This window comes from Podarcis raffonei, chromosome 4 (assembly GCF_027172205.1).
Source record: "Podarcis raffonei isolate rPodRaf1 chromosome 4, rPodRaf1.pri, whole genome shotgun sequence".
Taxonomy (NCBI): Eukaryota; Metazoa; Chordata; class Lepidosauria; order Squamata; family Lacertidae; genus Podarcis; species Podarcis raffonei.
Genome location: NC_070605.1, coordinates 35450239 through 35474418, shown reverse-complemented (window position 1 = coordinate 35474418; position 24180 = coordinate 35450239). Strand labels below are relative to the sequence as shown.

General features: G+C 40.2%; 2 protein-coding genes across 3 annotated transcripts in view; one reads left to right on the top strand and one right to left on the bottom strand.

The window, feature by feature from the left end:
* Positions 1 to 24180, top strand: part of CMSS1 (cms1 ribosomal small subunit homolog) — a 177394-nt gene that overhangs the window by 73539 nt on the left and 79675 nt on the right. The window lies entirely within an intron of this gene.
* The window catches only part of FILIP1L (filamin A interacting protein 1 like), a 152935-nt gene that overhangs the window by 69017 nt on the left and 59738 nt on the right, over positions 1 to 24180 (bottom strand). The gene's annotated exons all lie outside the window — the stretch shown is intronic.

Here is a 24180-nt window from a genome sequence, read left to right as displayed (position 1 = left end):
CAGCAATATTCACTTATGGACTGTTTTAGAAAGCTAAGATGATGAGCATTGCAGCTATAGCTTAGTACCCTAACCAGAAAACATGGATGGAACATGGATTTGGAAAAAGTGTTTTCCTCCACACACACACACACACACACACACACACACACACACACCTGGATAAAGTGGTTAGAAGGAACCTGAATTAAATACCATGCTGTTATGTTATTCCATCACAGTGGCAGGTGGTTTGTAATACAGAGGTGTCCCTAATATAACTGTCTGACATGCCAGATGAATAGTTACACACATAATATATTATATTTCAGAGCGAGTGAATACATTTTCTGTGTGTGTTTAAAAAAATAAATATAGTTGCCCTTTATGAGTTGTATCTGTGAAGCAGCACATGATAAAATCTTCTGGAACTTATATATTCTGTCAATCTGGCAACTGTTTTTTACTTCTTCAAAACTGTATACTGTTTATTATATTCTGTGAAGTTGTAACTTTTAACTTTATAAATATTCCTTAAATATAAGAACTTTCTGTGCCTGTTTGGCAGAAATCAGGTACATTTTTTTCAAAATAACTGCATTTTTTAAAGTAAGTTCCTGTGGCATTTATAATTGCTCACTGTTGAATCAATTTGATTAAATTCAGAATATTGATAAATCTATATTTATGTATTTTGTATTTATGTATTTTTTAAATATGTGTATATATATTTTTTAAAAGACACTTTAAAAAAAAGTTTTTATTAGTGATTCTGGAAGTTTTAAGGCCCTGAATGGGGGATGCCACGTTCTGTAATGGGCCTTTCAGCATAAGTAATTGATTTATGAATCAACACAATCACTCTTTGAAGCATATATTCCATTTCCCTATGGTATGCAACTTTGATTACTGACTCCTCACTTCAAAATGTTCTGACTCACAAAGAAATTAAGTCTCCTTTTCAGTACCTAAACTTTAAATGCATCCTGTCATATTGGAAAGTTCATCATCCTTTTCAAAAGAAATTCCCTGGTGCTTCTGCCATGATTCCATGTGTAGATGTGGTTTCTGGTACTTCAGGACTTAATTTGAAAGAATGGTTAATACACATGACTCTGGTTTTTAGGATGCTCTGGGTGTGGTAACTTCACATATGATAGCATTAAATGGACATAGAGATGATAAAGGCCTGTTTTATATCAAGACTTATCCTGGCTTTCGTTGGTCTTCATGATTCCTCTCATTGCATTGCTTTTCTCTTTGGCATTATTAATGCTTTGAAGAAATGAATGAAAGCTGTGGTGGACATGTTGAAACTCCTCCAAAGGGATGTTTTATATTACACCGAACTTGGATGACTAATGCATCAGGCAGCTGGTTTTGTGGCCTGTTTTGGTTTAGTAGAGGGTGTAAAGTGGTAAGAAACACTGGTGCTTCTATGAAGCAAATAATTGATTCTTTAGAACCTTGGCATTTTATTTTCCTTTTTTTCTTCTTTTTAGCAGACCTCTATTTCTTGGGATTCCTTTGTAGTTCAATATTTTTGATTATTTAGGGGAAGTGCCTTTCAAAACATGCTTCGCATGTTTCTGATTTTATCCTAGCTGCTGACTTAAGTAGTTTGCACCAGGGCTTGATGGAAAAAAATCATCACCTCCTTAGCTAATTAGATCTAAATTGGATTAACACAACTGTTCCTTCCAGGTGACTCTTTGTGCATAGTTTGATGAACTGTAGTGTAGTCTGAACTTGGAGATATTTATTTCCTTAAGCTGGTTGAGTTTGGGTTGGCCCATGCTCAGAAGGCTTCTTTTCACCCATTTGCAGTGACCTTGTGCATACTCAGCTATCTCCTTTATTCCCTTGCCTGCTCTCCCCAGTTCCCATTTTCATACTCTCTCTCAATGCTACCCTCCTCCCAATCCAGGCTTGGAGCTATCCCCTCCTGAATGCAGCACAGTGTGATAACGGTTGTGGGCATTGCTGTGTCCGTGCAACAAGGAAGGGTTCTATTTGCTATGGGCATTCACCAACTCCTAGAGCAGTGGTTCTCAACCTTGGGTCCCCAGATGTTTTTGGCCTACAACTCCCATGATCCCTAGCTCACAGGACCAGTGGTCAGGGATGATGGGAGTTGTAGGCCAAAATATCTGGGGACACAAGGTTGAGAAAGGCTGTCCTAGAGGCTGAGGTCCCTTCAGCCCCCCCTATAAAATATTTGAGGTGCCACCCCCAAAAACATTGATGGGCATTTTTATTCAAATGGTGTGTGCGTGCCATGTCATGTGATCAATTATGCAGGGTGGGGCTTACCTGCCCCCCCCCCATTTTATTCAAGTTGGCATCTCTCCCTGGGGAAAATTACACTTGTCTGTGGAGACAAACTGCCTGCCATTACAAGAACTGTATGAGAGGGGTGTGGCATTCATTCATAGAGATTACAGCACATGAGGGTAGAGGGATATTTTTCCTTTTTCCCTTCCCAGTCCAGCTGTATTTATCTCTAGGTGCATTGATCTGCTCCTAGAGTTTTATTTCTCTTTTTTAAAAAGAGGAAGCTATGTAGTCTTGCAACTGCAGTGCTTTACAACATTGGTTTGTATGGTCGATGTGCACTGTCCCTGACTGCAGGTTGTAGTTGCCCATCAAGAAAAGAATCAAATCTATTCTTTACATTCCCCTCCCCCTACCCACCCACAAACTTTTTTATCTTGCAACTGCTAGGAGTGTACATGTTGAAGCTTTGTCCTAAGAAGAAATTGTAGAATGGGCAGTAGGATAGTGAAAACAATGTCCTCATTATCGTTCCCAGTTTACTCCTGAAAACTTCTGAAGCAATCTGACAGACACAGCTTTACTTAAACCTTTTTCTGTCTGGGAATATTCACTTCAACTTAGCCAGTTTTCACACACATAAAAAAAGAAAAGAAGCCACAGCCCTTTGATCTTCCTTTGAGGAAGCTGTTCTCAGGCTATTCAAACGTGCTTAGTAATGTCTGATAAATCGGCATGCTTGATCCTTTCATGAATTCATGTTGGTGGAAGACCCAGGAATTTACAACCATCATCAGCGTTCTCCTGTTAGCTATAGGCATAGAATATTTTTGTGGAGGTAAAAAAAGAATAAGGAAGTATCCAAAAATTGTTCTTAATTTGAGAAGCAATGAAAAGCACAACTTTACATTTAAATATGCCTTTTACATTGGTAAAATCATGCAAGATATAGATCAAGAAAGGGATAAGTTGTCCCAGATGGACGGGGTATAAATATTGTTGTGTTGTTGTTGTTGTTGTTGTTGTTGTGTTGTTGTTGTTGTTGTTGTTGTTCTTATTTGTCAGTAGTGGTTGATCTTTCAAATGTATAGCTTTGGGAGCTGGCTATCATTCTTTTTTATATAGATTCAATAATGGACCTGAAGAAGGTAATATTTAGTTACCTAGCTAATTTTCTTTGCATACTTATCCATCACATACATGCAAGAAAGAAATGGCATGGTGATGGTGGACGTTGTGGTCACAGGGCATGGTATTAAAGGCTCATGATGACTCAATACAGTGGTACCTCTGGATACGAACAGGATCCGTTCTGGAGCCCCGTTCGCATCCTGAAGTAAATGCAACCTGCGTCTGCTCGTGTGCGGGTCGCGATTCGCCACTTCCACGCATGTGCATGACGTCATTTTGAGAATCTGCGCATGCGCGAGCGGCGAAACCCAGAAGTAACACATTCCGTTACTTCTGGGTCGCCGCGGAGCGCAACCCAAAAGCGCTTAACCTGAAGCAACTTTAACCCGAGGTATGACTGTATTCTTGAAGCTAAACTGGTCTGGCTCTGTTTGGTGTTGAGATGGAGGATCACCTGGGAACCCCATTTGTGCTGCTTTGGGTACCATCGTACAAGAAAGGCAGAATATAAATGTAGTAAATAGACAGCCTGACCAGTCCCAGAAATATATTCATTTATTTGTTTCATAAAATTTATATACCACTTGATTATAAAAAACAACTTCAAAGTGGTTATGAACTTGCCTATTGCCAGCAAATGTCAGACTGTTTAAGTCATTTAAGTCCATGATGAAAAAGACATCTTTTGATTCACCAGTGATGAATCTTTTGTGTCTGGAAAGGCAGCGTATAAATTAATAAACTGAACTTTAAAAATGGGTTCTTAAATTAATTGCATCTTTTGCAGAAGTCCGAGTGTCTTGAGCTTCCAATTCCCCACAATTAGCATACTGTTTGAAGTGAGATTTGTGGATCTTATTGCAGGTTGCATTGATCACCCACATATTGTGTGAATTATGGGAACTGGAAGCATCAGGCACATGTGCTAATGTAAGCCAAGCAGCTAACGTAACATATGAGCTAGCTCTTTGGTGTAATTGCTTCTGGCCTGCATTCTCTTGAGTCTACTGCTGTGCCTAGTCCTGGTTAGCTTATGCATCTAGGTAGTAACCCTCTGACCTGTAATGTTCAAAGACTCAGTATGCTGTTTCTGTTGAATGGTTTATTTAAATGTAAAGGTTCATCATTGTTGCACCCGATGTGTATGTCTTTAAGGGGCCAGAGCAAGGGCCAGAGTAAGATAACAAGACCCAGCTTTACAGCTGTGAAGCGTAGCAGGTGCTGCTGAGTTGTATTTGATTAAGGTGTGTCAGCATTTGGGTGTAGTATATAAGGAGCAGCACCTAGCTCTCCCATTACCCTGGGGGATGGGTTGGTGGTTGGGTCTGGTTTGGTTGTTAATGTATTTAGTGTAAAAGGAGTTTTTGTTTTTCTTATTAAAACCTTGTTTAAGTTATTTTTGAGTCCTTTACTTTTTAATGCATGGTCTCCCCAGCAAGCTCTCTGCAGCGTTACCATACTGCAAACAGCCAACATCTTTGGTTATGGGCCCAGCTGCTGAGTGGATGACTGCATATTTTTGGACTCTGAGAAAGGTTTGAAAACTCCTTCTCCTGTTAGCGTAGTTCTGTGGGTCTGGAAGAGTTCCAGAATGGTTGACCGGGTTCCTGAAGCTGAGAAGGCTCTGGTCTTCCCACAGCTAACAGATGAGAACTATAGTTTATGGTCTTTTCGGGTGGAGGCGCTTTTGACCTCTAGAGAAGTATGGACCTATGTAACTGATGACCCTCCTGACCCTGTAACTAATGCTTGGTCGAAAGGAGATGCAAAAGCCAGGGCGATAATTAATTTGGCAGTCAGCGACCAGCAAGTAGTCTATATAAGGAATAAGAAAACTGCCAAAGAAATGTGGGACAGTCTTGCAGCAGTGCATGTTAGAAAAGAGTCAGCATCTGCATTGACGTTTTTCAAGCAGTTGTACCAGACGAAGTTGCAGCCTGGTGGTGATTTGGCAGCACACTTGAGACGTCTGGAGGCAATATGCGGCGAATTAATTCGAAGGGACATGGACATACCTGATATTCAGTATGTTTTTATCATTCTTTGTTCCCTTAATGAGGACTTTGATGGTATAGCTAGCCAGATATCTGCTGTTCCACCAGCACAATTAACTGTGGAAGGGGTAACGGCAAGATTAATGGGCGAGTTGGATAGAAGGGAGGCTTGTGCCATAAGCACTCCTATTTCCAGAAGTAATGAGGAACGCCATATGCAAACCTGTGGTGATACAACTGCATTTAAAGCTGCAAAGCGTTGTTGGTTCTGCAATAAACAAGGACATTTTGCAAAGGACTGCAGATCCAAAAGAAAGCAAAGTACTCCCAAGCCTGTTTCTGTTCGTCAGTCACGGTTGTCAGCCCAGCAGCCGACATCGTATAGTAGAGACAGAAACGAGCCGCGAGTTTTCCATGCTAGGACAACAGATCGTAAAAGACTTAAACGTGCCAAGTGGAAGTCTTTTGTTGTGGACTCAGGAGCATCTCAGCATATTTGCAACGATCGAAGCTTGTTTATTTCTTTCGAAGAGGAAATTGGTAATGTACATTTAGCCAATTCACAAGTCTTGCAGTCGCTTGGCAGGGGTACTGTTAAACTTGACTCTTTAAACATTACAATAGCGAACTGCATTTACTGCCCGTCAGTGGACAATTTATTATCAGTAAGGTGCTTTGCTCGTCAAGGCATAACTGTGCGTTTCTTAAAGTCAATGTGTGAGTTTTTCGATGGGAACAAACGTCTATTATATGCCCGGGAATCTGATGGTTTATATAGACTGTATTTTCGCACCTACTCCCAATCGCCTATAAATTGCAGAGCAGCACAGTCAAGCCAGGGGTTGAGGAATGTAAGGCCACATTCCGGGTGTGTCCATGAGGCACACAGAATTCTGGGACACCTGAATTTTGCTGATGTAATTAAGACAAAGAATATTGTTAATGGCCTCAACTTAAAACCATGTAAATTCTTTATGCAATGTCTATCCTGTTGCAAGAATAAGATTAAGGTTGCACGCAAGGGTAGATGCTCAGATAGGAAAGTAACTGAGCCATTTGAGCGTGTACATTGTGATTTAGTTGGGCCACTCCCACCATCATTAGGAGGTTCTAAGTACTGGCTTACTCTGATAGACCAGTATAGTAGATATTGTTGGACTTATGCAATAGCTGAGAAGTCCCAAGCATTTGAGAAGTACAAAGTTTTTTGCAACTGGGTAAAAACGCACTTTAGCAAACCAATTAAGAACCTGTTTTCTGACCGGGGCGGGGAATTTGTTTCTGAGGATTTTGAGAAATTCCTGGAAGCGCAGGGGACTACTCATGAGTTATCTTGCCCCCGAAGTCCCTGGCAAAATGGGCTTGTTGAAGTTGTGCAGCGAGACCTGCAGGCAGGGGTTAAAACTTATCTGCACGATGCTAATCTGCCCAAAGACTTTTGGGCTGAAGCGCTTAATGCGTTTTGTTATGTTAAAAATCGCAGTTATCATTCTGGTTTAGATGTCACCCCCTATGAGAAGCTGTTTAAAAAACGCCCTAATCTGAAATACCTACGCATTTGGGGTTCGGATGTAATTATGCATTATCCCGCTAAGCAGAAATTGGGTGAACGTAGTGTCCAGGGAAAATTAATGGGCTACCAGCAGGGGGCGTACAGAATTTACATACCAGCAACTGGCAAATTTCATATTACCAGAAGCATGATACAAACTGTAAATTGGAATGGAGTTGCTGTCTTCCAAGATACTGATGGTATAGATAATACTGAGGAAGAAGAGGAAGAAGCAGCAGCAGCAGGAAATGGTGCTTCTGAATTAATGGAAAACGACAAAAAGTCTGTTGAATCTGATTTGTTTGAGGATTTAAAGTCACAGGCACCCAAGGGGAGGTTAGATTCTCTTGAGTTTTCTGATCGTGAGCTTAACCTACAGGCATCTCTTCAATCTGACAATGATTTACAATCTGAAACTAGTGGTTCACTTAGTCCCATTAAGTCTGAGGAGTCTGACTCTCCTTCCGGACTGAGACGTTCAGATAGAAAGAGGCAGAAGCCACAACGTTTTGCAGATGAACATTTTAATACTGTGTATGCCAATAAGGCAGTTTTTGAGCCAAAAAGCTACAATGCTGTTCAGAAATTACCTTAAACACACCAAACATTATAGGTTGCAGTTTACAACATGTATTGACAAAGGTTTTGAAATTTTCTGCGATGCATCTCATGCAGTGGAACAAAATAATTGCAGGGGTGTGTCTGGTATGGTGTTTTGTTATAACGGTTGTCCATTTGAATGGAAGTCCCAGACACAAACCATTATTTGTCTCTCCACAACAGAGAGTGAATTATGTGCATGCGTTCAAGCCACTCGTGATGTAGAATGGTATCTGCAAGTATTTGCAGACCTACAGATGCAAGTAACACTACCAGTAAAAGTTTACCTTGATTCCCAGAGCGGACTTGCTATCCTGTGTTCAGAGACCAATACGCAGCGCACTAGAGTCTTACGGTTACGTTTACAGTTTGTAAAGAAACTAATTGCTGACGAAATGATTGTATTTGAATATGTTCCAGGTGACAATCAAATTGCGGACATTTTTACTAAAGCACTTCCAAAGGTTACACATGAAAGACATGTACAAAATATGCTTTATGTTTTTGTTCCACAATGATGAACCGCAGGGGAAATGTTGAATGGTTTATTTAAATGTAAAGGTTCATCATTGTTGCACCCGATGTGTATGTCTTTAAGGGGCCAGAGCAAGGGCCAGAGTAAGATAACAAGACCCAGCTTTACAGCTGTGAAGCGTAGCAGGTGCTGCTGAGTTGTATTTGATTAAGGTGTGTCAGCATTTGGGTGTAGTATATAAGGAGCAGCACCTAGCTCTCCCATTACCCTGGGGGATGGGTTGGTGGTTGGGTCTGGTTTGGTTGTTAATGTATTTAGTGTAAAAGGAGTTTTTGTTTTTCTTATTAAAACCTTGTTTAAGTTATTTTTGAGTCCTTTACTTTTTAATGCATGGTCTCCCCAGCAAGCTCTCTGCAGCGTTACCATACTGCAAACAGCCAACAGTTTCTACCCATGAAAGTATGTTATTTTTCTGGTTTGTCAACATTAAAAGTGCTATCTGTTGGCTTTAACATGCAAGCTGACATCAATGCTAGCAGATTTCGTTCCCATTCTTCACATGCATAAGGGAATGTTTGTCTTTCTAAGTTAGGAATAGAGCTGACGTTCTTCTTTCTTTACTTCTCTTATTTAGCTCATGTAAGTTTTCTAACTATTGCTCACTTTTTCAGATTGCGTTGAAAGTGTTTCTAAAAAATAGGGGTGTGGAACCTGTGGCCCCCCAAATGTCATTGGACTACAGTTCCCATTATCCCTGACCTTTTGTCATGTTGGCTGTGGATGGGAAATCTGGAAGGCCACTGGTTTGAAAAACAGCATTTATTTTCTTCCTTAACATGGAGTCAGCGGGGTTGTAAGCAAACTAAGTTGAACTTAAATCCCATTGACTTCAATAGGAACCAATTCTGACTCACATAGTCTAGATACAGCCAAATAACTATGGAAATGGTGTTTCAACAAGGATGCCAACTCAACACACCTTTCAGTCAATTTGCTTCCTTAATTACAAGGACAGATTTTAGAGTAATCTTATCTCACATGGTTCTGTGGAGTGAAACTGATCAATAGGATTTGCTTGAAGCCTTCTGGTTAACATGCCGCTACTAATAAAATTCAGGTAGTAGGGCAAGAAGGGAAGTGATCAATTTAAGTTGTTTTGGTTGTATAAGCAACCAAGTCTCTCTACTTATTGGCATCCCGGAGATAACTATTGAATAGGTGACAAGTTTTAGAATACATTCCAGAGCAAAGGTCGCATTATTTTGAAAGTCCATAACCTTTTAACCTTACACTGGTTTAACATTTAGATGTTTCTATTTTGATGCTCAATAAACCTGCAGATAACTCATCCTGCCTTTTTGGAATAAGATGGGAAATGAATATAAAATATGCACTGAAATATAGCTAAGACCGTTTGACCAAAATTTCAAGAACAGGGGACTCTTTCAAACTACCATGTCTGAAAGAAGGGAAGATTCATTATGCCTATGGAAATGTGAGCTACATAAACATAGAACTTCCATTGTACACTACGATCCGCAGCTGGCCTAATGTTGTGATTAAGAGAGTGAGCTACAAACCCCTCTTCCGTGAACTCCCAAGGCAACCTTAAGCAACCTACTCTCTCTCAGCCTTGGCTCCCAGTCTGCAGTAAGAGGATATTGCATTGCAAACCATCCCGGAATATATGTTTATGAAAGCTGGTATAGAAATTAAACAAATATTTAAATAATATGGGCACTGCTTAGTTTGGGGTTGTGAGACGCATAAGAAGATGGTGTGTTCACAGCACTTTAGGCTGTGTTCAGAGGGCTATAAATGCCCCCTGCCTTTCATCGATTTGTACCGCCTAGCCTAGGATCCCTGCAACACATCCCTTTGAACTTTTGAAAACTCTGACCCTTTTGAAGCTCAAAGAGTTCTGGGGGAGTGTTGATTAGGACCGGAGGAAAAGCGCTTCTACAGATCTTAGTTAGCTGCGCCCTCAAGGACACTCTCAGCTGCAAATAGTGAAGATCCCCTAACAATGTATCCTAGAATAGGGGTAAAAATAGCTTTGTGGGATATGTAACAAGAAGCAGCAGCAGCTGACTGTACTTTCCAAACCCTCCCATACATATAGTGTAGAGCAGGGGTTCCCAAACTGCCATCCGTTGATGAGCTGCATTCAGGTGATGCATTGCAAGGAAAATCATTTCAGTGGTGTACCAACACCCTCAGCAATTTTCACGTCTGTGTGGGGAAAGGTTTGGGAACCATGGGTAGAGTGAGGGAGGTCACTCACCTCCCTGACTTGCAGTACAATAATTTTGCTATTGTGCTAAATTCTCCAGCTTCTGGGCTAGTGAACAGGAAACTACAAATTTAACCCTGGAAGTGCTGTGCTGTGCTGTGCTGGATGGGGAAGGATTTCCCCGCCCTGCTCTTACTCTAAATGGGCTCCAGCTTGTACTTGTTGGCTATTCTACACTTCCAATTGCTTACGTGTGAAATTCACGCACAACGAAAAAGACAAATTAATGTGTAAGATACCAGCACATGCTGAAGCCAGTTTTTAAAACATTTAGTAATATCCTGGTGCCCCATCTTTTGGTTTTGTCCCTGAATTAATTACATGTTGAGGGGCAACACTTCCTCAGATATAATTCAGATTTGAAAGCTTAACTAAATCCTAGACTATTACTATTGTATAGGGTCCCATAAAAATAGTTTGGGGTCTTAGTCAGAACTATAGTAATAAATGTGGTGTGTGGACTTTGAAAACTATTAGGAACAGAATCCTCGTGAAGTTATATGGGCCACCTGTACAAGACGTAACTCTGCTGAGAGTTAAACCCCTCTGTGGATTTGCAGCAGTCTTGTAAGAAATAGCCTTGTCAAACTTGCAGCTGCCTTTCAAAGCACTTACTCTGGATCCTCCTTTTCCCCCAGCTGGTAGTTACGCAGCGCAAGTATTTTATGATTGGCGTAATGAATGGAAACGGTTGTGATATAAGGAGCTACTTCAGGCTTTAAAAAACAAAACCCAAATCAGAGTTCCTAAAGTGATAGTTGCAATATTTATTTTGTCATTCTGTGGTTTAACTCCCTGTTATCAGGTTGTCTCAGCTATTCAGTTTGGATTTTCGCAAGTACAGCAGCTTCTGCTCTAGGTAAGCTGGAAAAGCCACATGCAGAGGTATACGGTGGTTCCTTCTTCATGGCTGGGACTTGTTTGTTTTACCATTTGTATTTTAATAATTCTTCTTAATAATAAGAAGGGCCTTCTTCAGGAGCCCCTGCTGTCCAAGGCAGAACAAGTGACTATGGAACATTTGCGACTTTCACCATGCACACTCTTAAATCAAATGCATGATTTGCTGGTGTTCAGAGTAAGAGCTAGATTCTGTGTTGTGGCTGCAGTTGGAAACCATGCCCAAGGTAAAAGGATGAGAAGAATAAGAAGTAATAGTCGCTTGCTTACTGTCATTTGATACTGAAAATTGGAGTTTATGGAGGTGAAATTTAAAGTACCTGGTTTTTAGGCATGGCCTACAAGTGAATCATGTGTTTAGTTGTCAACATTTAATTTTAATATTGCTTGCATTTTTATGCAAATTTGAAAACACTGTTTGCATAATACTGCAATATGCTCATGCATAGTGAATCAGGTACTAATAATAGGGCACTGTTCCCCTGAAACTAATCACACAGGAAAATGGTAAATGCAGCTAAACTGCAGTAAAACCTTTACCCTTCGTTGGCACAATAAGAAATTCAATGTGGCCTTTCTAAAATCTTCAGTCTGACTGCAGATTTAATTGGGTTTCAAGCATACTCCTTGGGAAGTTGGAAAACTCTTAAAGCAAATGGATTACCAGTTTCATTTAATAATGGAGTTTCTGCTGATAGCTCCAAAAATAAATAGTATATTGTACAGCATTAGAATCCTCTTTGTCCCCAGCTCTAAATTATTGTAATGCCGTGTAACCACACTAATTTTTATAGTTCTGATTCTTTATATGACAGGTTACAGCTGCTACAACTCATTATTTCCATTACAAATAGTGATTCATATTTCCATATGTAAGCAGGAGATCTCATGGCGGGTATGAAATTAAGCGATGTCACTGCTGTGTAGAAGGAAATGCTTAAGCTACATATGGATACAAGACATTACATTTAAGTACACATGTTTTCAATAGATTGTGGTGACTTAAGGTCCTGTGCTTGTTTCCAAAGCATTTTGTGTGAATTTTCTTTTGACAAATGTTGTTAGACAGAGATAGGCCTGAATAAAACTTCCCATTCTCTCCCAGAGATCAGGTGATCCAGTGAGCAGGCCGTGTCTCATCTTGACCCTGTAGATATGCACCAATGCTAGTAATCTAGTGGATGAGAAGGCACCTTGGATTTATTTATTTCATGTCCATCATCTTTAAGATCTCTGCAGCTTGCCAAACTGGGTGTTCTGTTACATTATTTTACTTCAGTTTAGGGCTTCCAGATAGAAATGCATCCCACTTTGATGTTTTATATATAATGGAAGTACTTAAACATCTGCCAAGTGACAACTGAATGCTGGTACTCAGCATGTAACTTAAAAGCATATGTGGGAGATACTAGTTAATTGTCATGTTTGCCAAGAAGTGACCCTAACCTGGTCCTAATTAACACATGGGCTGGGACACTTGAGTGGTGGCCAGGTGATGTGGGTGGAGGGGAATCCTTTTTGGAAAGTCACAACTAATTTTTTTTTAAATTCAGGAATAATTTTTATAAAACAGATGTTTTACATATTAAAAGATCTATCCTGGTACTTTGGAGGCTGATTTTAAATAATTTGATGTATTTGGGGAAGGGTTTTTCAGGATTCTCGCTTTTCCATTTTGTTAATCACTATAAGGCTATTTTGTAGGGGGTCTGATGGAATGAGGGGTGACAATATATGGTATTTCATAACTGGGAGATTGGATTGAAAGAGAGATGCCAGTGACCACCCAGTTAGCTTCATATTTAGATTTGAACCTGTCTCTCCCCACGTGCAAAACCAACATGCTCCATCTGGTGGCTTTACCCACTCTCTGGAGCAAAGTAATAATTCTGCTTGGTATGAAGGGCAGAAGAGAAAGGTGGTTGAAAAGACCAGTGGAAGAGCACAGAAGATGGTGCAGCAGTTTTGGAGCACTGGGCACAGTTTCCCGGTTGAAGCTCAGTCATCCTTGTTGAGGATAATGCTTGCAAAGATAAATTTCAGGAGGAAGTCACAGTTTTCACCTCTTAATTCAGGCAAGTTTTGATATCTATCTATTGGTCTATCCAGACTTGATCATGCCTTAAACCCAGTGAAATAAATGTGTTACATTAACTAACCTCAGTCTTACTGATTTCAGTGGGACTACTAATGGTGATATTCAATGTTGTGTAATTGCATTTTCTATTCCTCTCCTCCTCCTGCAGCCCCTCATGATCCGTAAACCTGCTCCAGGGCCCCCCCTAACCCTCCAAAGCAAACTTTTTTGTGAAAGGGGGTGGGGGGGGGAGAAGAGAGGAAGGGGAAGTCCTATTACATGAGTGAAAATTTGTTCCACTGTTGCGCAGGCATAACTGGCTATCACCCAAGACTAGAAACATACAGTACTAGAAACAAAGGGTGGGATTAAATTTGCATTATTGCAATCATTCTGTCAAGCCAGACAGAACTATCTCCTCCCCCTCCTCCTCCTCCTCCTCCTCCTCCTCCTCCTCCTCCTCCTCCTCTCTCTCTCTCTCTCTCTCTCTCCCCCCCCCCCAATTCTAGGGCTTCTTCTAACTCCCCAAGCTAGTTTGGCGGGGGGCAGTGGGGAGGATTGAAGGAGGCCCTCTTGTGCTACTGAGATTTGTTGCACTCGCTCCAGCTAGCACAACTAATTAGTAGGATCCTGCCCAAATGCTGTAGTCTGATATCCATTGGACAGAGAGAGAGAGAAATCTGTTGAAGGTTTTATGGCATTGGCATTGTCAAGCAAGATGTATGCTGAACATCATGGTTATCAAAAGGCCGATTTGGGAACTGCTTTCTAGCTCCTTATCTTTCAACACCACCTGTAGCACAATAGAGCTTTTCTCAAGGCTGCCAGTGAGCAGAGATTAAAAGGATGCACAAAATTGACTTGATTTGACAAGGTAGAAAGGGCTTAACAAAAGTAAATTCCTGTTGCGTGAAATAATCTTAGCTTCTGTAGTTTAAAACTAGGTGGGACTTGATTCCAGATGTCATAAATATGCATGCATTTAAACATGTTAGAGGACTTTTACAAAACTGGAAGAAAGCTGCTTTGAGTTTGGAGGCTATAACAGCATAAACCTTTCCCCCTCAAAATAGAGGAGAATGGAAAAAAAACACACCAAAAAACCCAGAACAGAATTTAAAAATGGAGGAAAGGCCTCTTGCTTCATATTAGCTATTGTCCGTGGACTCTCCCTAGTTTTTTAGTCTTTTATTTAGCTTTTAATCTTTTAATTTGTGAGACTCTTGCCTCTTGCCTTGCGCACCACTGGGGTGTCTTTGGAAGACTGTTCAGAAAGGAATGTGTACCTCGGGCTGAAGAGGTTACCCCCACCCCTTAAGTAGAGAGTGCAGGTCCCGAATCTTTGCTTTTAAAACAGAACCAAAAGGCAGGGTATTTTCTTTCTTTCATTCATTAATTAAATAAATAATACTTCATAGCCAGAAATTGCCATATGTATGGAATATCCTGTTTGCATTTGAGATAGCTGTTGCACTGTCAGAAGTAACAAAGAGTTAATAGTGTTTTAAAGAAATGCTTAACAGCTGGTGTAAACTATCTGTACAAGTCTGGATGACCTCATTTATGACATATAATCCTAATACTATCCAAAAGAGATTGCAAAAAAAAAGAGGAACGGGACTCGTAATGTATATGTTGCATGCAAAGATGTCAGAAACATGCCCTCCCAAAGGGCCACTTATTACAAGACCGAAGTTAATTGAACTTCACTTACAATTAAATTGCCGCAAAAATGTATTTACAACAGCAGCATTCCTTTCCAAAAGAATGGTCTTCATTATTTTAGTATACAAAATGGTAAATGCCATGTCTTTCTGATATATGCTGTATACTGAAGTATCAACCATTTACATAGAACTTGGTTAGATTGCTGTCTCCAGCAAAATTAGTTTCCACATTGGCAATTTGGCATTAAAACTGGAAAATTTGTTGATGAAACAGTCTTTTCTGCTTATGTAGGGATAGTTAAGGAGTAAGGCTTGATTTTTCTTTATTCCTCTGGTTCCCTCCCTCCAAAAAAAAAAAACCCTTCAGTAGATCATTATTATTTATCACCATCATCATCATTAAACCTTTTATTGGCATCACATATAAATATCCACAGCAAATCAATACAGAATTCCCACCTTCCCAGTGACACAAAACATTTGTCAAATGAAAGAGGCAAAGCAGTCTAACATTACATCTCTAGGTCTCCAGGGAGATCAGATGTCTGCAATGTGTTTCGACGACAAAAAACCAGATAAAAATATTTAGCCAGTAACTTGGTGAGCTCCTGATTATTCCCCAATAATAGAAAATGTATGACCTCTAATTCTGGTTTCCATTTGGGGATGCAGAGTTGATCTAGGAACTGCTGGCGGAGATCATCATATACAGTGGTACTTTGGGTTAAGTACTTAATTTGTTCTGGAGGTCCGTTCTTAACCTGAAACTGTTCTTAACCTGAAGCACCACTTTAGCTAATGGGGTCTCCTGCTGCCACCACGCCGCCGGAGCTTGATTTCTGTTCTCATCCTGAAGCAAAGTTCTTAACCTGAGGTACTATTTCTGGGTTAGCGGAGTCTGTAACCTGAAGCGTATGTAACCCGAGGTACCACTGTAGTTTACATTTAAGAACCATATGTGCAAGAGTTTCCACCTGATGGTCTTCACATGGGCAAATTCTTTCTCCTTCCACCATTCCCGAGAACCTTCCCCATAGGAGGTTTGAAGGACTTGAATTAAACCTGGCCAGCGAAAATGCCCTTCTTTCTTGAGGATTAAGCAAAAATTCAAGATAATTGTGGTTAATTTCATTGTGCCCAAGAAAGTTGAAAGTTAAGAGGGGAACATGTTTTTCTGCTGCTGCTGTTAGTTCCTGGCGTTCAATGTCCCACAAACTAGTTTTTATTATAGCCTTGGCAGCATTATTAATTATGGTGGTATATTAATGGAGAGAAGACAGGAGTGCCTGGCGTGTTCTGGTGCTTGGGGTCACGAAGAGTCGGACACGACTAAATGACATAACAACAACAATTAATGGAGGGGAATCTTAAGTTTCCAAATGCATGTGTCACTGTGTGCATATATATATAACTAAAAATAAGGCCAAGGCAATTCACAGTAGAATAAAATGCAGTAAAATATAATAAAATATGGAGCCACCTAATTCAGGAGCAGATAAAATCTGCTAGTTAGACATCAGGGATCCAGGGATACCTGGACAAATATGTAGGTTTTCAGTAGCTGGAAAATCACAGAAATAGTTGGTGCCCACTAGCTCTCTGAGGGGAAGACAATTCCACAAAGTTGGAGCCACTGCAGAGGAGGCCCTCGTCTTAGTGGCTGTGAGATGAATTTCCATAGGACATGGCACAAACAGAAGGGGCTGTCTTTTATTATTAAAATGGGCAGGCATCTCTCTGAGGAGAGATGTTCTTTTAGATAACCTGATGTCTTAGAGTGCGTTTCCACCTAGAACATTATACTATAGTCATTTTTCATGCATAAACCTAGTTCTGCATACTAATCTGCATTTAATGGCAGGCATAGGGTTGATTTTATTTCGAAAGGCAATGTGCAGAGAGAACAAAATGCCAAAGTCCATCTAGTCCCAACACCCTGTTCCCACAATGGCCAACCAAATGTATATCTGAAGATCACTTATGGGGAGGGGATGTTACCCCTTCCCACCACAATCACAGCACTGTATTTTGGTTAGAAACGCCCCTCCCATTGGCAGCAATGGCAGTTTTATTCACTGATGCCTAACTGTAGCAGTCTCTCTCTCTCTCTCTCTCTCTCTCTCTCTCTCTCTCTCTCTCTGTGTGTGTGTGTGTGTGTGTGTTTTCATTACATTTGTGTAGCATGATGGTCTGAGGTGGTTGTTACTAGGAGAGGTGCTCTTAGATTCTTGGATCCCTTGTTGTTTTGGGCTTTGTACACTATTATTAACTTCCTGAAAACATGGGGTCTTTGTAATGGCAATGCTTTTGAAGATTCTACCTGTTGTCATTTGTGATTGGCTCAGTATGTACAATGGTACCTCAGGTTACATATGCTTCAGGTTACATATGCTTCAGATTACAGACTCCGCTAACCCAGAAATAGTACCTCGGGTTAAGTACTTTGCTTCAGGATGAGAACAGAAATCGTCCTCCGGAGGCACGGCGGCAGCAGGAGGCCCCATTAGCTAAAGTGGTGCTTCAGGGTAAGAACAGTTTCAGGTTAAGAACGGACCTCCGGAACGAATTAAGTACTTAACCCGACGTACCACTGTACTTAAAATCAGTCGCAGGTCTTTAAAATAAAGTAATTTTAATAGTTTGCTTTACTTAACATGCTATGAATTCTTTGTAATCAGCAAGAGTCAGACAAAAACACACTCAAACACACCAACAACACATATCTTTAAAATAAACAGAAAATATCTGGAGATATATATATATATATATATATATATATATATATATATATATACACACACACACACACACATACATACAGTGATTTTTTAAAAACATGAACCCTTCATGTAACAAGTCTAAATCTGCAAGTGATCCTCAGTTCTTTTGCACCTGTGTAATAAACTGGTTTTGCCTGACATGTTAGAGACTGAGAAGGGAAAAATTAAAAGCTACAAAAGGTGCTTAGGTGCCGACACATGCAACACAGAGTTTAGAAAAAAGTTTTAAAATCTGACTTGTATGGGAAAGAATTTGTGAGAATTAACTTTTCTTATCTCTCAGGGAGCCACTAATTTATTTAATGCACATGGAGAGCTTTTTCAAGCTCAGTGACATTCTGCATTTTACCCCCTCCATCTGGAAGCTAGTACCCAGAGTGAAAACCGCATCATATATTTTTAGGATTAAACCATCTATTACTGATAGATAATGACAGAGCAGGAGGAGAAGGCACCAGTTAGTCTGCATTAGCTCATGTATTCTGGATAACTCTTTAGTGAACTTTTGGGAGGCTGGGTTTTCAGAGGATTTTTTTTTTCCTTTTCAGAAAGCTACAGTTGAGTTGTGACATCTTAGTACATTTTTGATGTAGTGAACTGCCTCTTTTTAAGTCACTGATAGAGGTCACTCTCTTGACTACTGATACCCTCTTTTCTTTTCTTTTAGACTAGCTGTTGTACAGTTCTCTTGCATGCTGTCTAACCATACACTGATCCAACACTTTGCCACTTAAAATAAAAATTCTGTCTAGGTTTTTTTTATTATTATTTAAAAAAATAGCTTTGAGGTGTAGACACCAACAGATGCTTGCCATATGGCAATTGTCTGCTCCATTCAGCTATAAAATACTGTATTATTTGTTTTAAATTTAAGAATTTTTCCACTCATAATCTTTCTTCTTCACTTCCCTCTAGCACGTTCATTCAAAGGGGGAAATGTGCAGCTCTTTTAATATTACCGAAAGCCGTTTGGGAACCCACCAGAGATATTTATTTACAGGAACTGTTCTTGTGACACAAGTCTCGTTTGCAAAATAAAAGTTCCCTGCAGCAAAAATATGTATGTAAACACTTATTAGCGAAAGGTAGCTTAGTGAAAGGCAATTGTCTGTCTTAGAGGTAAGCGACTGGAATAGCTAGCGCTTGAGTGAGGCACCACATGGCATTGGCAGAGGACCATAAATGCAGAAGAAGAAGCCTGGGGATGTTATGTGGTGGCTTCCTCTGCCCCAACATGTTTAATAACAAAAGGCAGAGGCTCAAAAAGTCTGCATTTCTGACTGTATCATAAACCTGCTTGATAGTATTAATAAACTACCTCTTACAGATCTTTGCCTTACTGCAGACCAGTGCTTTTTTCCAGGGGGCACCTGGGGGGGGCGTTACGCAGATGTCTTTTTTTGTTGTTAAAAAGTGTGGCACTGTAACACCTTCATGATGAGTACCAACACCTGTTTTTCTAGAAAAAAGCACTGCTGGAGACTTAGAAAAGTGTGCATGAGCTTTGGCCAGTTGCAGTAGAAGCAAGTGCCAACTGAAAGCGGAGTACAGTGGTACCTCGGGTTACAAACACTTCAGGTTACAAACTCCGCTAACCTGGAAGTAGTACCTTGGGTTAAGAACTTTGCCCCAGGATGAGAACAGAAATCTTGCGGCGCCAGTGGGAGGCCCCATTAGCTAAAGTGGTACCTCAGGTTAAGAACAGTTTCAGGTTAAGAACGGACCTCCAGAAGGAATTAAGTTCGTAACCAGAGGTACCACTGTAGTAGTATGTAAGACACTGTGAATATGACCGTGGTACTAGTTCCTGAGTGGGGGGATCCAGATGGACCATTTGGGCATACACTTGCACCTGATGTGTGCTGAAATCCTTCTTACTCCTTGGCAGGATGATGCCAGTGGCCAAGCCACTCCAGGCTGAGAATGTTAATCTCAGGTTAGTTTGTCTACCTGAATAGACTCTCAAGACTTCTTTGTCCTCTCCCTATCATGTGATGTAGTTGTCATGGGTTTTGCTTCGCTATCATACTTGGGCATTTGTTTGCTATAGTTGTGTCCACTATACCAGATGGGTGGGGTATAAATAATAAAATTATTATTTATTATTATTTTATTATTAATAATAATTTATTTAATGAAAAGAATTCTGGTGCAGTTTACAGTATTTTCCAAGTCTTGGGATAAGGAAGGCCCTGGTGTTTTTAGCCATCCAAATTGGTTCAGTTATGAATGAACAGCTTCCACTTCCCACTGATCCCAATACTTAAAGCAGCCTTCCTCAAACTCGGCCCTCCAGATGTTTTTGGCTTTCAACTCCCATGATCCCTAGCTAGCAGGACTAGTGGTCAGGGATGATGCAAATTTTAGTCTCAAAACATCTGAAGGGCCGAGGTTGAGGAAGCTTGCCTTAAAGAGTAGTAGATATTGTTGTGCATCATCCACTGCCTTCTACTTTCCATCTTATTGCCTTCTACTCATCTTCACCCAGCAGGCAAGCTAAATTAAATAAATATTGTCAGTTCTCCCTGCCTCTTTCCTGAACACATCCTCCTCTATCATCCATTGAAACCTGCATCCTTTCCTTTTCTCGACTGAAATTATCTTCCCTTCCCATCATCCTGATACCTATGGGCTTTTGCATTTCAGATGTGTCCTTCATTTCTTCATGTGCAGCAGAGATAAAAATGGTTGCTTCCGTTTCAGCAATTATATTCTCCAATAATGTCAATTTATGAAATTCTAAAATGCACCCAGTGATGGATGCCAATATCTTAGCAGTCTGGTAGCATGATTTTTCATGCTGAAGGCCTGGATTCAAGACCCTACATGTCCTTGAACACCCCTCTTGTGAAACGGTCAGTGCTTCTCACCATGTGGACAAAGGCTATGATGCAAAGGGAAACAGTAGTGTGTTTGTGACTCAAACTAATGCTTTGTTAATGCCTTCCCCACTAAGGGGATTTTTGCTAGGCACTTCACTAGGGAGACTTGTGCTGTAATTTTGGGTCACATATATCTGAGGATTAAATGCACGAGTCTTACACCACAGACACAACAACTGAGTTGCTCCCAAGTGACTAACTGTCATTCATATTACTAATGCAATGGGTGTTGCTCTCATGGTTAAAAAAACCCACTGAGTGACATGATAAAAAAGGAGCACATTGAACATATTGAAATGACAGAAATGCCCTGTCCTCAACACACACGCGTACCCAGTGTTTTCTCATAATGCATCACTTTCAGGCTCTTGAACTTAAGATAGGTACAGTGGGAAAAGTCTGTTTGCTTTAGCCACTTTGCAAGTGATCTCTTGTCTTTTCTTAGTTAAACTTGGTTAAAATGGCCAGGATGTGAGTGAGTTTAGCCCTTGTTCAACTGCAAAAGCAGCAAATTCTTCCTCTGAATATCAATGCCTTTGCCAAAAGGCCAATATATTAAATAGGAGTCTAAACATTTGCCATGTTTACACCAACATGTAAAATATAAAGGGAAGCTATCTTCACATTTTACATGTGGTTTTTTTTGCAGGAAGTCCAAGTGCAAATGCAGCTTAAATATCTGCTGCCATATAGTGAATCGGTACATAAACACAGTTCACTCCTCTAATGCCACAGTGTGTAAGGGTGGTGGTCTGAGCCCCTGTTATTTCATAGTTTTGGATTAGAAAATTGGGATGGGTGGGTGTTGGAATCAGGTGTAGGGTTGGTGTTTTCATTCTCAGCCAAGGGACTTTCATAACACCAGCTTTAAGTTTACCGTTTTGTCTTTTTTCTGTTGACATTTTGTGTGTTTCAAGACTTTCAGTAAATTACTAATGTTATTAAGTTTTGCCACGATGGGGAAGGCTTATAGAAACATAGCTACAAAGTTTTGGGAGCAACTTGGCAACCTCAGTCGAATTTGGGAAGAGATACGTGCATGTCTCTTCCCACAACATAATTTTATTCATGGTTGTGATGTCCAGACTCCAGGGGGGAAAAATCATAAGAGACTATTCTCAGTTGGTAAATCTCTTAGCAAACACCTTGCTGGCGTGGGGGGTGGGAAGAGAAAATAGAAAATGTTTGTTTTCTTCTGGGGCGAGTTACAGAGCTGAAATTAAGCTTGAGTTGGTGTTTCCTTTCTTGACATGCCAATGTGTTTGTTCCCTTAGCATTGCCCTGCCTCCCTGTAAATCAGACATTCTTGCTTGGTTGCATCAGGTTTACTACTGACATGATTAATGCTGGGAGGTTAGGGAAGGATGACGTAGTGGCTCATGGAAAGTTTACCTGAGAATTATCTCTAGCTCTCTACTGTTTAGTGTCTAAGTAATGTGCTGAAGCTCTGCCATCCACTATTCTTCTGCAGGGTATGATCACACTTACCTCACCCTATTTTCCCCCCTTTTTATGCCAGATCTGATTAGAAGTAGTTTTGCTTCAAGCCTGATATTTATGAAGCATTACACATATTTAGTGCTGATAAGTGAACCATGCTATGAGCTAGAAAGGCATCAGTAGTTCAAACAGCTCTGGAGCAATCTCAGGTTCTTGGGTTTTTTGTTCTCGCTTTTTATCAGTTTCCTTTTTAAATCCTCATGAACTTTGCTGGGATCCACAGAATGGATCCATGCGTAGTGGAGAGGACCACATAGAGAGCCAGACCTTTGCTTGCTGTTTTTCCTGCTGTGGTTTGCGCTGCCAAAGAGACCGGATGCTGTTTTTCTGTTTTTAAATGATTGTCTCATCAGCAGTATGAACAGTTACAGTGAAAAAGCAAGCAAACAAGCAAAGCTTTGGCTACATGTACAGTCCTTTAAATGTGTTTTTTGGATCCATGCCCTAATGACAATAGTTTGAAGACCTCATCACAGAGTCTAGGCCATATATTGCAATACCTCCCTCCATTAGTCTGCATTAAGCTGTCAGGTGTGTGTGTGTCTGTGTCTGTGTGTAATCCTCCTGCACTGTTAGCATACCTAATTTCTGCAGGGTTGGAAAATATTCTTCTTGCAGTATCCTTCTGCGGAAGGAAAAGGGTGAACATTGATAAGGCGTTTTCTCTCAGACTCTCAGATGTCACTATATCAAGCACGTCACCTTTCATCAGACGATGTAATATAAAATTTGTTGCTGTCAGATATTGAGGACTGAAAATCTGCCAGATTCTATGCAACCGTAGAGTGCTGGGTGTGAATGTGACTCAGTCCAGTCTCAGTTTCCTGCTTAGTCATGAAGTTCTCATGAGTAGCATTGAGCAAGCCTTTCTCTCTCTCTTTCTCTGTGTTTCTCTGCCATAATGTACCTCATAAGTTGTATGTTTTAAGTAAAATAAGCTTTCAAGCACTTTGAAAGAAGCTGCATAAATTACTATTGTAGTTCTAGTAAGATCAGACAGAATATGGATATGAAATTATTTGCTTTTTGCAGCGATGATGACCTGTACTTGTAAGCTACTGGTGAAGTTTTAAAATATACCCTTTTAGCCCCCTTACCAATTACACTGTTTTCCAATGCTAGTTACACAATTTTAATTGTAACAAGGCATTCTGATTATGAAACCTATACTAAGGGGAGATTCTAAGAAGGACAAGAACTGAGCAACAGAACTAAGGAATGCTTGTATCATCTTGTCGGATTCAAGAAGTACAAGTCATTGCAGTGTGACATGATGGGAACCTTGTTAGCTTAGATGAGTGATTCATATTTTCTTGACACTGGAAGCTGAAAGGTGTACAAGCTTTATCAGCAAGAGATAGAGTAATTTGGCATGCACTTTTTGTTTAAAATGTGCTAGGTTGTAATCTGTAGAATTGGTGTCAATGTTCAGAACCTTATGGATTTTAAGTTTGGCGTGATCTAGTGGGAAATAAGATTTATCTAGTCTATTACACTTGCCTCCATCAGTGATTAGTCAGAATCTCTCCCCTCCCCCCTGCCTCTACCCACCCAGAAATTTAGCAACAAAGCAAGATGTTTGTTTGCTTCATCCAGAGGTATATTTCATAAAATTCTCTTAAAGCTGTCATAGACTAAAATAAGAACATCTTTTATTAATTTGTCCAAACCTCTTTTAAAACCATGTCAGCTAGTCTAAAGCAATTCCATTACTTAATTACATTTCAAGTGGAGAAATGCTTTCTTTTGAAGTTTCGGTATTCTAAGATGCAGAAAACTCTGTTTACTCTCTCCACTCTGTTTATAAGTTTGCAGCTTCCCATCATGCTTCCCATTAATTCTCTTCCTCCCCCCCCAAAAAAAAAAATCCTAGAATGTTCCAATCTCTTAAACTTTCATACTGATTCCTCACATCAAATTTGTTTTCTTCAATGAACTTTCTGCTATGACCATTATATTTTTTTCTCTTTCTGAAACTTTAAACTAGAAAATTGTTTATTCCTACTCACTTCTTCCTACTTTACAACCCATTACTACTTATCCATAAGGGGTGTGGTTGTGTGTGTCCTGGCTTCT